This window comes from Orcinus orca, chromosome 10 (assembly GCF_937001465.1).
Source record: "Orcinus orca chromosome 10, mOrcOrc1.1, whole genome shotgun sequence".
NCBI lineage: Eukaryota > Metazoa > Chordata > Mammalia > Artiodactyla > Delphinidae > Orcinus > Orcinus orca.
This window is the reverse complement of record NC_064568.1, coordinates 32,908,512-32,923,906: the sequence shown is the minus strand read 5'-3', so window position 1 is coordinate 32,923,906 and position 15,395 is coordinate 32,908,512. Positions and strand designations below refer to the sequence as shown.

Genomic DNA, 15,395 nt, shown 5'->3' with positions numbered 1-15,395 from the left:
TTCTGCTGTCTGTCCTCTGGTGGATGAGGCTATCTAAGAGGCTTGTGTAAGTTTCCTGATGGGAGGGACTGGTGGTGGCTAGAACTGACTGTTGCTCTGGTGGGCAGAGCTCAGTAAAACTTTAATCTGCTTGACTGTTGATGGGTGGGGCTGGGTTTCCTCCCTGTTTGTTGTTCGGCCTGAGGTGACCCACCACTGGAGCCTAGATGGGCTCTTTGGTAGGGCTAATGACAGATTCTGGGAGGGCTCATGCCAAGGAGTACTTCCCAGAACTTCTGCTGCCAGTGTCCTTGTCCCCACGGTGAGCCACAGCCACCCCCTGCCTCTGCAGGAGACCCTCCAACACTAGCAGGTAGGTCTGGTTCAGCTTCCCCTGGGATCACTGCTCCTTCCCCTGGGTCCCGATGAGCACACTAGTACAGAGTGGAGTCTCTGTTTCCCCCAGTCCTGTTGAAGTCCTGCAATCAAATCTCACTAGCCTTCAAAGTCTGATTCTCTAGGAATTCTTCCTCCCGTTGCCGGACACCCAGGTTGGGAAGCCTGACGTGGGGCTCAGAACCTTCACTCCAGTGGGTGGACTTCTGTGGTATAAGTGTTCTCCAGTCTGTGAGTCACCCACCAAGCAGTTATGGGATTTGATTTTACTGTGATTGCACCCCTCCTACCGTCTCAGTGTGGCTTCTCCTTTGTCTTTGGATGTGGGGCATATTTTTTGGTGAGTTCCAGTGTCTTCCTGTCAATGACTGTCCAACAGCTAGTTGTGATTCTGGTGTTCTCACAAGAGGGAGTGAGAGCACGTCCTTCTACTCCACCATCTTGGTTCCTCCCCTCAAGAGATACCATTTTTAAAAATCTAATTCAATTTTTAATAAAAATCTATTTTTATTTCTTAAGGACAGAGATATAATGATACTTATATGTTATCTAGTTATTTTTAGATAAAGTAGTACTATGCCTTTAGAAATAAAACGTAAACAGGATAAATAATAGACAATAAAAGGACTCATTCTAATTTAGGCTTCAAAGTGAACTACACACCTCTGCACACTTCAGGATCTGGTGTGAGCTTTCTGTGGGGATCTGGTGCTCATCAAACCAAGCTTACATGTTCAAAAGACATAGCCAATACTTGCAGGACATCTGGTCCTGTCCAAAATGTCCATAAGACATTTGGTCCACGCCAAAACATCCTTGGTATTTGGTCGTATTTGGTCCTGTCGAAAATATCCATAAAGACATTTGGTCCATGCCAAAATGTCCTTGATATTTGGTCCTATCCAAAATATCCATAAAGACATTTGGACCATGCCAAAAGGTCCTTAAAATTTGGTCCTACCCAAAATGTCCATGAGCATATTGGGTCCATGCCAAATGGTTTTGGACAGGACCAAATATCAAGGACCTTTTGGCATGCACTAAATGTCTACTGGACATTTTGGACAGACCAAATGTCTGCTAACCTGCCAATTACCATATATATTACACACCCCTGGGGTGAAAGCAACAACTGTGATATCTGCTGGCCATTCTCCAAGCCAGTGCTTACTATGAATGATAGAAAGTTGAGGTAGATTACACAAACTCACCCCTTGCCATTTGCAACAACATGGATGGACTTGGAGGGTACTGTGCTAAGTGAAGTAAGTCAGAAAAAGACAAATGCTGTATGATATCCTTTATATGTGGAATCTAAAAAATAAGACAAGCTAGTAAATATAACAAAAAAGAAACAGATTCACAGATATAAAGCACAAAACTAGTGGTTACCAGTGGGAAGAGGGAAGGGGGAGGGGCAATCCGAAGGTAGGGGATTAAGAGTTACAAACTATTATGTATAAAATAAACTAAAAAGATATATTGTACAACACAGGGAATATAGCCAATTTTTAATAATAGCTATAAATGGAGTATAACATTTAAAAACTGTGAATCACAATACTGTACACCTATACCTTAAATAATACTATTCATCAACTATACTTCATTTAAAAAAATAATAATGATAGAAGGTCCTTTCTTCTCAACCTAAACACAAAAAAGTGCTGGTTTGTTCTCTTTCTAAAAGCAGTTTAAGGTCATCATTTCAACGCAATACATCACAGCAGATGCACGCACGCATGCACACCCCCTCCCCACCCCCACCATCTCACTGCCCTTCAGGGACCTTTCCACTAGTTCATCACTAAAATGGTTTCCCCTATCTGACCTCCATATAATTTTGCTAGTTTAGCATCAAAGCTCTGAATTCTGGTCTTAAGTCTGACTTGAGCTCACCTGAGGTTATGTATCTGATTTCTGGCTCTCAGAACCCTCACCTCCTCAACAGGCTGAATCAGACCAGGCTGCTTCTCAAGTCTTCTTCAGTGCTATCATTCTATACTGTCACAACTCTGGCTTCAGGGCAACCTCAGGGATAAAAAAAACACCTGTGTGGCTATGATACAGATGTTTCATAAATAAGAGGCATTATCTTTAGAAGTACTATCTTTAGAATGAACTATTGATAAAGGCTATAGCATGGATGAATTTCAAATGTGTTATGCCATGTGAAAGAAGCCAGATGCAAAAGGCTATATGCTGTATACTTTTATTTCTATGACATTCTGGAAAAGGCAAAACTATCAGCATGGGGAGCAAACTGGTGGCTGCCAGGGATTGGGGGCTGAGCAGAAGGGCTGACTACAGAGAGGGCAGCACAAGGGAGGTTTTGAGGTGACACAGGTGTCCTGTATCATGACTGTGAAGGTAGTTATACAGCTCTATGCTTTTGTCAAAGCCCACAGAACTGTAACACAAAGAGTGAATTTTACTGTATGTAAATTGAAAAATCAATTTTAAGTAATCCTTACAAAGTAATTCCGTTTTCTTTCCAAGCTCTTTGAAAGAGTTGATGGGTCCAACATTTAAATTCTGATCTTTAATATAAAATAATAATTACCTGTGCACCAGCAGTAATGGGCACCTTGTGCATTCAACAATACCCCTTTGAACACCTACTACTACGTTGAGAAGAACTGAGATGGAAAGTCAGCTCATCCTCATTCTAAAGATGGGGAAAATGAGGCAGAGAAATTGTAAGTAACTTGCCTAAGGTTAAAATGTCCTTAAGGTGAGATTCAAAGCCAGGCTTGACACAGTCCATGCTCTTAACAAACTAATTTTGCTGATGCGTACATATATGTATATGTGTGTAAAGAATTTTTTAAAACAAAAATAGAGTCATATGTTGGTGAGGGTGTGAGAAAACAGGCATTCTCATTTTCTGTACATACATATGGTAGACAGTTTATTTCACTTAGCAAAATAATGTGAATATCTTTCCACGTCATTTCTGTTGGCTGAATTTCTACGTAGAAATATACCATCATTTATTTATTCACTCCTCCACTTTATAATATTTTCACTCTTCAGGTAAAAAATTTTTTTAAATTAAAGAACCATGCTATGAACAAGGCTGTGACTAAATCTATGCCTACTTCCTTAATTTTTTCTTAGAATGAATTCCTAGGTGAAGAATCAGTAGATGAAGCAGCTTTGGTCTACTACCCCCATATTTGTCTTTCCCCCAGCTACCTGACACATTATACCTGCCTCTATTTCTTTTCAAAGACCCTCCCCTGCAAGCTCTAATGATAAGTGTTGGTAACACAGAACGGCAGCAAAGAATATTTGCCTCTACTCCTACCTTCCCATCTGGCCACCCTTGTCTATGCCTCCAGCTGTTCACAAGTTCACAAACATTCATAATTTGGAGAAAGCCTCAGTGTACGTATGTGCTACCTTTTATAGCCTTTTATAAGTCAAAGTGCCACATGCAACCTAAAGAATTTAACTTCATATTTCACTACTAAAGAAATATTCCCACCCCAAGTCAATTAGTGCTATTCATTCGAGCATCCTATTTGCTTAGCTTTGCTTCATTCAGACTTTACTCACAAAAAAGCTGCAGAATGCAACAGAAACTTGGGAAGAACTCATCCTTGGAAGCAAGTGACTTACTTTCCATTGCACCAACAGGAATGTCTGAGGCAAATAGTAAATACAGCCCCCCAAAGAAGTACACCTTGTTCAGCTCTATCAAATATTTGGAGTATATGTTTTAAAAATCTCAAACTTGCCATGAAGGTTGTTATATGTTAGAACTGCCTTTAGGCTATAATAACTTGTGATCTACCCCAGAGCTCAGCAAACTATAGCCCATGGGCCAAATCTGATCCACTGCCTGTTCTGTAAATAAAGTTTTATTGGAACACAACCATTCCTATTTGTTTACTCATCCTGAATCTCACCAGAACTTTGGAGAGATTTGTTTATTCGTGCCATTACATTTCAACTTTCCAACTAACGCTTATTAAGCACCTACAAGGTGCCAAGCACTGTGCTTGTTGCTAGGGATAAGAAGATGAGTAAGATCCAGTGGCTTCCTCGGCTGAGCTCAGGATTTAATGGGGAAACAAACACATAATATCATACTTTAAGAAATCTCAGTTATGCAACCTGAAGTAATACAACCTGAGAAGTATAATAAAGGTTCATTCCTAAGCATACATTTTGAAATCATGCAAATCCCCCTCAAATTATAAAAATTCATCCAACTTCCATGGTTTCTAAACTGAGCAGTCAAAGGCACAGGAAACTGCTTTCATTACAGTTACAAGCAATACCACTTTAGTGAGCCAACACCCCTTGTAAGTATCCTGTGAACTCCACTACTCTCCACTTGCCTCTGGATTTCTGTGACAGGTTTATTACTACTGAACAGTTATACTAATATGCACTTGTATCAGTTTTCTATTGCTGTGCAACAAAATACCACTAATCCAGTGGCTTAAAATGACATCCATCTATCAGCTCACAATTCTGTAGGTCAGATTTCCAGCACAGTGTGGCTGGGGTCTCTATTCAGGGTATTCTGAGGATGAAATCAGGGTATTGGCCAGAATGAATATTTGTCTGGAGCCTCTACAGGGAAGAAAAACACTTCCAATCTTACTCTTGTTATTGGCAAAATTCAGTTTCCTGTGGTCTTAGGACTGAGGTACTTGCTTCCTGGCTGTTGTCACTGGGAGTCACTTTCAGCTCCAGGGGTTGTCGCATTCCATGCCATGTGGCCCCCTCCATCTTCAAATCAACAGTGGAGAACTTCTCATGCAGTGAATCCCTCTCCTATTTTGAATCAGTGACTTCCCTGACTCTGACCTTAGAATCCATGTTTAAAGGGCTCATATGATTAGGTCAAGCTTACCCAGATAATCTCTCTTTCTTAAAGTCATCTGTGCCATATAACATAATCTATGTTAAATCCATCATATTCACAGTCCTGGGCATTATTCAAGGAATATATACCAGAGAGGTGGGAAACCTTGGGGGCCATCTTAGAATTCTACCTACCATAGCACTTTTGTTAAAATTATAAATTACTTTTATAAACTAATTATATTATCCAAGGGCCGAGTACATGTTGGTGCTATTTTTTTCTTTTTTTAGATAAATTGACCAGATTTTCTTTAAATTAATTAATTTATTTATTTTTGGCTGCCTTGGGTCTTCATTGCTGTGTGTGGACCTTCTCTAGCTGCAGCGAGCAGGGGCTACTCTTCGTTGCGGTGCGTGGGCTTCTCATCGCAGTGGCTTCTCTTGTTGCAGAGCACGAGCTCTACGCACACAGGCTTCAGTAGTTGTTGCATGTGGGCCAGTAGTTGTGGCACGCAGGCTTAGTAGCTGTGGCTTGAGGGCTCTAGAGAGCAGGCTCAGTAGTTGTGGCGCACAGGCTTAGTTGATCCACGGCATGTGGGATATTCCCAGATCAGGGCTCAAACCCATGTCCCCTGCATTGGCAAGTGGATTCTTAACCACTGCGCCACCAGGGAAGTCCCCATGTTGGTGCTACTGCTGGTTCTCAGAAACCAGCAATCGTAAAAGTATGTAAGTGTGATATAATGCTATGCTGAAGACCCCAAACTGCCATATACCCTGTGCCATTAGTTTAGAATTCAACTTCTGGGAAAACAGTGTGTTTAAAGCAGTTATAGCTTTTAGTTTACAAAAGGTATAGTATAGGGCTTCCCTGGTGGCGCAGTGGTTGAGAGTCCGCCTGCCGATGCAGGGAACACAGGTCCGTGCCCCGGTCCAGGAAGATCCCACATGCCGCGGAGCAGCTGGGCCCGTGAGCCATGGCCTCTGAGCCTGCGCGTCCGGAGCCTGTGCTCTGCAACGGGAGAGGCCACAACAGTGAGAGGCCCGTGTACCACAAAAAAAAAAAAAAAGGTATAGTGTAATCAAGTAAGGAAAAAGGGGAAAAAATGGCAACAAGACTGCAATATCAGAACAATATTAAGGTGCCCCTTTCCCACAATAACTATGGAGTTATGTGCCCCAAGAATGCATCACTTCTAATTGACATTTAGCCCTACAGGAAACTTAAGACACATATTATAAAAGTTTTGAATTATGGACTTCTCTGTACAATATAACATGATAAATGCTAATATAGATATGTGTAAACTCTTCACAGCAAGGTAGAATCCATTGTCAAACACAGGATAAGTAAAAAAGACAGACAGAAAATTTTTCTTCCCACATACCTAAGGTTGATTTAAATTAAATGGCTTGGGGAGTATGTGGGAGGAAAAATGGAACCAGCTCCGGACTGAAATCTGTAAAAGCTCAAACACCTCTAATTCCATACCACAAAACAACAACAGCTGGCAGCTGAGATTGACAGATGTGTCAAGATGCCTGTACCCATTAGGGTAGCGGCCACAGTCAGGGCACTCTGGGCATTTTTATTTTAAATCTTCAGGGGGTTTGCAGGTAATTACAAACAAACTTTTAAAAAATCCATCATGCTGAAATTGAGTACAGAATATAAGGTCTTAACCCAGAAGCAAATATTTATTTAAAAGAGAATTTGCCTCCCCTGGCTCAGGATCAGCTCTCATTGAATAAGAAGCAGTTCTCAGTACCATCTGGCTCTGAACTGCATTTTGAAATAACACAGATAATCACTATTGCCACTAGCAAGTCATAAGGGATTGGAAGAGAGCATTCATAATATGGAAGTCAAAATGACTCTCAAAGCTAATTATAAAATATATTTGATTTCTAGAAGACATAAAGAATAGAAAAACTTCTCTGAAATTTGTTTCCTAAATGAGGTAGGGGAGTGTGGTCCATCTATATTAAATTACTTCTAATTCCACCAAATGCACTGTGCTGCCTCTTCCAGCCAAACCTTTGCAAATACTATTCTTGCCACTTTGACTGGACAACACTTCCTACTCCCTCAGATCCCAGTTTAGACATCAACTTTTCCAGAAGTCCTCCTTGACCATCCTATTCCCCACAATAGGTGAGGTGGCCCTCCTACATGAACCATGTACCTGGCTGGCATAGCACATATCACACTTTGCCCTGCAATTGCCTGCTCAGTGGTCTTTTCCATGAGTGTGAGCTCTCAAAGGACAGAAACTATACCTTCTCCAATAGCCTCTGTATCCCCGAGTGCCTGAAGAGCATCCAGACCATTACAGATGCTGAATATGTATTGCTGGATGACTGAATGGTAGGAAGGAAGGGAAGGCAAACTGGCCAGAATAGGGCAGTGATGTCCCAGGCCTCAGCTATCACAGGGGAATGGAGAGAAGAAAAAGGAAAAGTGTAATCAGAGCCCAGGTTCTGTCACTAATTAGTTCTTTGACCCTAAACAAGCCACTTCGTCTCTGGAACCTCTGTGTCCTGAGTGGAAAAATAAAAAGGTTGGACTAGGAGGGTTCATCAAGTCTCTTCCAGATTTATGTTCTCTCATATCTTTGTCTTCCGGACTGCCCATGCTTTATCAGCATACCCACTTTAACATGTCTTTTAAAGTCAAATAATATTCAGTTGGGTTCAATAGAGTGAGGGGGTAGAAAGATGCAGCTAATTGAGTACAGTGCCTATAGATGCTGACTGAATGCATGAATAACTGAGCAGGCTTCCTAAATCCCTTTAACTGCTCCATCAGAAGGTAAATTTTTTAGCTTTGGTTCTTTTGATAATTAAATGTCATTTCATCAACGTCATCTCTAAGAGAAAAGGCAACCTCAAATCCCTTAGGAAAAAAGCAATTACACAATGGAGGAGGCTGGTGAATTCATTGCTTATCAAAGAAGCTAAGGTTTACCAAGGAAGCCACAATCTCTACTCAAGAGACACAAAGTGACCTTTGAAATATCACTTCATTGGGGCAAAATGATCAATAGGATCAACTGGTTAAAATCAAGCTGTTTCTTCCCTAGGCCACTGCTAACATTGGGCAAATAATTCCAGATAAGAATAGCATCCATGCATGCTTGATTGTTTGTCCTGTGGAATTTAATTTGCTCTAGGACACTTGACCCCAACCACATGCCATAATAAACACACAATGTATTAAATGATGCCAGAGTAAGGATGCTTTTGCTTAGACCCAATGACATACTGCTACCCTACAAACATAGAATACATGCAGAGAATTTATTATACTATAATAAGTTACCTTTTTCCTATATTTTCTACTGAAGAAGGCAGTTTCAAAAGAAAACGGGCAAACCACAAACGCTAACCTAGACAATACTATTTTTAGTTCCAAATATTTAAGCAACGTAGGTTAACCTACGATCAGTCAACATGAACAAACGATGTTACCTTATCCCAAATGACTAGACAAAATATATGAAAAATGCATTAAATGTGAATATAGAAATCGTATTTTCAGCCCAAATGGCTGCTAAAATAAAGTTCATTTTTTGTCAGAAAAAAAAAAATAGTCTTAAAGGTATTTTCCAGATGACTGAAATGCTGGCATTTAGCTAAAGAAATTTAAACTGGGTCATAACTGATAGGTGACTCATCTCTATTCTAAATCAGATGTTTTATTTCTACCATATATTCCCTATACTGAAGTTTGACCACCACCCCTCTCCAAATTAGTTGATTTGATCAGTATGGTCAGATCAGTTTAAATAATTCTAAAAACTTTAATACTTCAAGACTGCTATATACATACTTTATAGATTAATTAATATATGTGGAAATTATAAAAGAGAAAGTAATATTAACAGTTCAATCATACACACACCCACACACCCACCCACCCAAGATGTTTACCTCTGTAAACTGCATATAATCATGCCAGAAAAAAGGTGTAGCTAAAAATGTTACAGAGAAATGTCTGTTATACTACGTAAAAATCACTTCAAGGAATACTATCTCAAGGCAGGACGCAGAGAGATCCAAGATGAGAAGGGTGGTCCATACACAGGAAGAAAAGGACCCCAAAAGACCAGGGTTAGGTCTAGATAGTAATTTGCTTTGGCAGAGGCCAAGGGGCTGTCTCTTGTGCATTGTAGGATGTTTAGCAGCACCCCTGTACTCTACCCCCCAGACGCTTGCAGTAATCCTCCAGCTGTGGCAACCAAAACTACCTCCAGACATTGCCAACTGTTCCTTGGGAGGCTGGGACTTGTAAGTGTACCCCAGTTGAGAACCACTGCCTTAGACTCACAGCCACCTCGGTTGTGGCCCCATCCCCTGAGTGCCAGCCCAGTTCTTGGCTTCAGATGTAGAGTGAGCTTGACTACACGGAGGTCTAACCTTAGGTGAACAGCTCCCTGCAAAGTGGAATGGCTTCCCAGACCACTTCCTCTCGGACCAAGGGAGGAGTCTAACGAATCCTGAGTTCATCAGCGACTAGTCCAGGAAAGATGCTCAGACGTCTCAGATCACCTTTTGAGGTCTCAGTCCTTAAAGTCAACAACCAAAACAAAATGAAACTACTAAGAGAGCAAAAATGGTGCAATCCTTTGAAAAGGAAGCTGCAAAACAAGCCAATGGCTTAGAATGGTACGGGAAGAATCTCATGGAGGAAAATATAAACATAAACTGAAGGTCACCACAATCTTTCTTTCTTCTAAATACAGACTAACATAAACTTTTAAAAATCCAGATCTGATGTCATACTTTTTAATTTAACTGTTTTCCTATTTTTCATCACATTATTTAGTAGCTGCATCTCTGCCAGTTTGGTATTAAAACCAGGCATCCTTGTGTATCGACCTCACGTAAATTGCTCCAACTATAGTTCAGCTAATCCCTAAAAGCTAATGATCCCACTTGTCTCATGAGGGAAGCAGGACCATAAATAGAAAAACACCAGAATAGTGTGGTGGTTAGGAATAGCTCTTTCACCTCCCTGCCATGTGACTCTGGGCAAGTCACTCTCTAAACCACAGTCTCCCATTTTAAAAATAGCGATTTTGATTGTATGTACATGCCGTTAGGTTTGTTATAAGGACTCAACCTAAGAATGCAAAGCCCTTAGCACAGTGTCTGGTATATAGTAAGGATTCAATCAATAGTAGATTACCCTTTTGTTATAAAAATTATCATTTGCATGGTCATAATTGGAAATTACCACGGATAATCAGCAAGTTCATTGTATCACTCTCATAAAATGCCATGACTCTAACAATCCAGTAAGTTAGAAGTGAGAACTGGAGGAAGAAGCATTCTCTTTGGGGAACAAAACAGTATTTTCTAAAAATGCCACATTTTCTTTTTATTAAAAGGGAAAATTAAAGAAGAGTGGCTAAGCTCCCTTACTCAAGGCTTCATCCATTTTTATCTTCCCAGGATAATGGAACAGAGGCTGGAGGTGTTAGATGCAGGTGGAGCAATAATCATTTCCTTATCTGTGCTTTATTACTCATGGGATGGTTCCATCTTGCAGCCTACACAGAACACACTGTTCTGGGAACAACAAGTCAGTCTGACATTTCACTGGGGCAAATGACTCTTCTCACAGCAAACAATATTCTTGGGCCAGGAGTGGATCTCAAAGTGATTTCTCTTCTCCCAAGTTCTCATTCATTCAGAATTTACTGACATAATCTATTCATCAAATGCATACTGACTGAGGACCATCACCGGCCAAGAATTTTGCAAGGAGCTGGGGGTATCTTGATGATGACGTCTGGGGTGCTCAAGGAGCTTAGCCCTGGAGGGAAGCCAACATTCATTAACGGGGTGCATAACTTCAAAGTGAGCCAAGAAATGGTTATCTACGAGTGTAAAACCTCTCCCAGCCTGCAGTGTCAGCAAAGACTTCCCTAAATGACACAAGAACTGAGTGGAAAGCTCAGATGTAAGGCTTGGAACCACATTTCCCAGATTCCTTTTAGGTAGGGTCTGGTTAGATCCTACTAATGAGAGGCATTTGTGTGAACTTTGGAGCTCTGTCCCAGGACTCTGAATCTTGACCAACAGCACGATGTAAGGGTGTGGGGCGGGGGCACGGGGGAGGGGTGAGGGCAGCCAACAGCAGAGAAGACACTTGACCAGACACTCCGGGTTACAAGGTCAGGGCACTGTCTGTTTTCTCTTGGTCTCCTAGAGCTGTCCTGGTTCTTGATCATCCCTAATCTGGTTCTACCAGCCAGATACTGGAGCTCTGGATATTCCTGCAGTAAATTTCCTTTTGCTTAAGGTAGCCAGAATTAGCTTCTGCTCTTTGCATCCATCAAGTGGTTTGTTTCTGGTAACATGCCACTTTATACAAGTCTACCTTCCCAACCAGACTGTCAGCTTCTTGAGGACTGGAGAATGTCTTATTTCTCTTTAAACCTCCAGGGCCTACAGTAGTGACTGACTGACACGTAGGAAACACTAGTAAATGCGAAATGAATATGATTTTTCACATGTTTAAAAAATTAGGAGGTTTGCCAATAATAAATAGAAAAGTCCAACTGGATATTTAACACTGAGAAAGAGCTCAATTGAGTCAGAAAGTCCTCCATACCTTACGTCAATTTTACACTCATGTGGAAATCTGTATGTTCCCTAGCCATCTTCTCAAATTTAACTTTTTAATATAAACTTCACGAAGCAATCCAGTAAGTTAATAACCACATTCCTGTAGCATTCTTTCCTCTATTGTCATTCAGAATTTTCACCATCATACTTCCAAATGGGTAGAATAAAACTGCTAAAGGGGCAGGTCCATATATACCATTCCCAGGAGCCAACTACACTCCCCTCTCCCTGCCCTTTCCAACCCACGGGGCAATCTATGAAGCTCAGTAGACAGCTAGTGAACTTGGCGTACAGAGAAATCACCATCTGTTTTTCTACCCCTAATAAATAAAATACTTCTGCTCTATAAATTCACATTGCTTGTGGGACTGAGACCTAGAATGAAAATGGAGATAGAATTTTTCTCCAATTTAATGGCTTTAAAAAAATTTTCTTGGGTAGTAAGTTTATGCTGCAAGAATCTATGAGCTACATAACAGTGTGAATTTGATCTGGTTCAAATAATGCTACCATGTTCTAAAATCCTAGGCATTATACACTTTCCAAATGTACAATGTCATCAAGGTTTTATGACATTTACTACAAAAACTCAATAGTCAGGTAGCACCTCAACAGTGGAAGCTTGAATTCAGGTATGGGAACAGAATGCTATGGCTGTAGCATGAAAACTGGGATGCTTCTCTGACTTCAGTATCATAGCCACACAGGGATGATCCACTAAACAATCTTCATACATGCACCTTTTTGACACCTACTAAAAGAATTCCATTTCTTGGAACTATGGAGTACAGCCAGAAACATGGTGGTAGGACCAAATCCACTCTCGATGACTTCTGTTTTGCTACACAAGTTTGATCAGAGATATTATGCCACCTGGGGTTCTCTGTTTATTCAATTTCACTTCCTTCCTCAAGTAACAAAATGCTTAGAGCGTTATGCCCGTGCCTGCTGCCCAGACATGTGACCTGTGCACATGGCTTATGGAGTACACAAGACTTCTGAGACCCAAGGCTCTGAAGGCAAAGCTGACAGATATGAGGTGCAAGCCTAGCTTGGTCAGGTTCAACATGGCTATGGAAGGAGCATACCCAGTTCTACTGGCATCAAAACACGGTGCTGGTTGCCAAAGAGTCTACAAGAAAGAAATATTAAGTAATACTGCACCTCGGACATTGACACGAGTTTATTGTTCTTCCATGCCAACACACCCTTGTCCAAAGCTTATGCTGTCCCAGTCCAGGCCTGCCCTAAATCAGCCAATTATGCTGAATGTGGTCAAAGCTCTAAGGAGTCCCCAGTCCCAAAGACAGTGTTTCATTAGCCTGTCAGCTTCTGTATTATTTCCACATTCTGAAGTCGTAGTTTCTGAATTGTGTGCATCACTTCTTTAGGAATTATTTCTCTTTCACACTGCAGGTATAATAGCACTCCTGCCCCATCACTATGTTGCCAGTGGTTTTATATCCTCCACCAAATGTATTGGTAAATACTCAGTGGAAAAAAAAAAAAAAAACTTGAAGCTAAACAACCTCTCCAAATATACATGAAATATTCCCAAATCCATTATCAGCGTGGCTTAAATAAGTGAGATCATGATCCTGTTGCCCAAAGGAGCCATAATACACAACTGGCTTTGTTCTAGAATTCCCAAACTGATTCCCAAACCTTTGAATCTGGCTGTGACGGAAAGTTTAAAATTTTGCAAAATACTCGCATCAGCAAAAGTGGCCAACTGTCACTTCTGCATTGAAAGGACTTCCCAGGGACTTGCCTGGTGGCGCAGTGGATAAGACTCTGTGCTCCCAATGCAGGGGGCCTGGGTTTAATCCCTGGTCAGGGAACTAGATCCCACATGCATACCATAACTAAGAGTTTGCATGCCACAACTAAGGAGCCTGCCTGCTGCAACTAAGACCTGGTGCAACCAAATAAATAAATAAATATTTTTTTTAAAAAAGAAAAAAGATAAAAAGAAAGTGCCTTCCCAAAATCTTTACTGAGAAAATTGTTGCCATTTATTCCTCAAGAATGAAGGAGCTTAGACTGGATAAACAAAAAGGTCCTACTGTATAGCACAATCTCCTGCGATAAACCATAATGGAAAAGAATATTTAGAAAAAAGAATGCCTCTATGTGTATAACTGAGTCACTTTGCTGTACAGCAGAGATTGGCACAACACTATAAATCAACTATACTTCAATTAAAAAAAAAAAAAGAACGAGAGAGCTTAGTCTCAACTCCTGGTTGTGCAACTATGATGTTCTTACTTGATTTGCTCTTGCACTTGGTGTCATCATAAACTTGAGGGCCAAAGAAAAAGGAGGCCTATTCTCTTAATCTGCAATAATCATTTTATTCTATACTCCCAAAGACATAAACTTGTATCTAGGTTGTTTGACCTTGGGTAAGTCTACCATAAGCCTCAGCATCGCTGGGGTTAATAACTGTGCTTGCCTCACAGGGTTATACGGTCAAAAGTAAGTAAATAGTGAACGTAATAACCGTAGCAGAGTACCTAGCATACAGTGTTCAACATAAGTTAAGTTCAATAGATGCCAGCTTTTGGTATCATTTGCTGGTGGGGATTCTAAATGAAAAGTCTTCTTCTGAATCCTTAGTATATGCTCCACGAACTGCCACTTAGTCCCACCTGCCCTAGACAGTCCTTTGATTCAAAGGGTCCTCAGTCGTCTCTTCCCAGCCCTTTTCTAATCACCTGTATCAATTAGCTGGAGCTGTAACGGTGACCAGGGCCTTGTCTGTAAAATCTTAACAGAAATGAATTAATAATATGATCTATCAGACCACCAATATCCTGTGAGGATGGAAGCCGCTGAGGATGGGGACACGGCTTCATGGGCGTGCAACTTGTGTAGGGTCACAGGGCCCCATACTCAGAAGAGCCCCATGCTTGGGTTAATGCTTTCCTTTACCATCCTGAAATTCTCAATAAAGTCTGAGCAAGGGGTCCCACATTTTCATTTTGCACTGGGCCCCACGAATTAGGTACCTGGTTGTGACTGGAGAGGTTTGGTCAGAGTGTGATAAGAATTATATTATGTTTTAAAAGAATTACTCCAGCTTGTATTAGGAACAGCCTGTAGTAAAGGTAAGAGTTGAAGCAGGAAAAACAGGTAGGATGCTGTCAATATAAACAAGGTGAGAGGTGATGGTGGCAAATGACACCAAGAGGAGGGCCGGTTAGATACCATTTGCCTGCAGCTGCAGCATTGGTGCCTGGCAACATGCCTGTCTATGGCAGTGTCCTGGCCAGCCAGCTCGTGCTTCCCCACACTGGTTCCTGCCCAGCTTCCATGCTGCCTGCTTGTTAATCTGAGACCCCTGTGTTTCCCAACAGCTTCTTTTTATTAAAAGAGCAGGTGTTGGTTTCTCTTTTTGCCTACACTTTTCCTTACGGAAGGCAAGGGACCCTATGGTCCCACCAAAATTGTACACAGTAGCAAATAAGAATTCTTAAAAAAAAAATCTGGGTGCTGTCCCCAAATCTCATTCCCCTACAATGGAGAAAATGAACTGCTGAAAGAAGGAAAGAAAAAAGAGC

At 41.1% G+C, this 15,395-nt stretch overlaps 1 protein-coding gene across 5 annotated transcripts in view; it reads right to left on the bottom strand.

Annotated features, from left to right (window-relative positions):
* ERC2 (ELKS/RAB6-interacting/CAST family member 2) overlaps positions 1–15,395 on the bottom strand; it is a 962,057-nt gene that overhangs the window by 576,782 nt on the left and 369,880 nt on the right. The window lies entirely within an intron of this gene.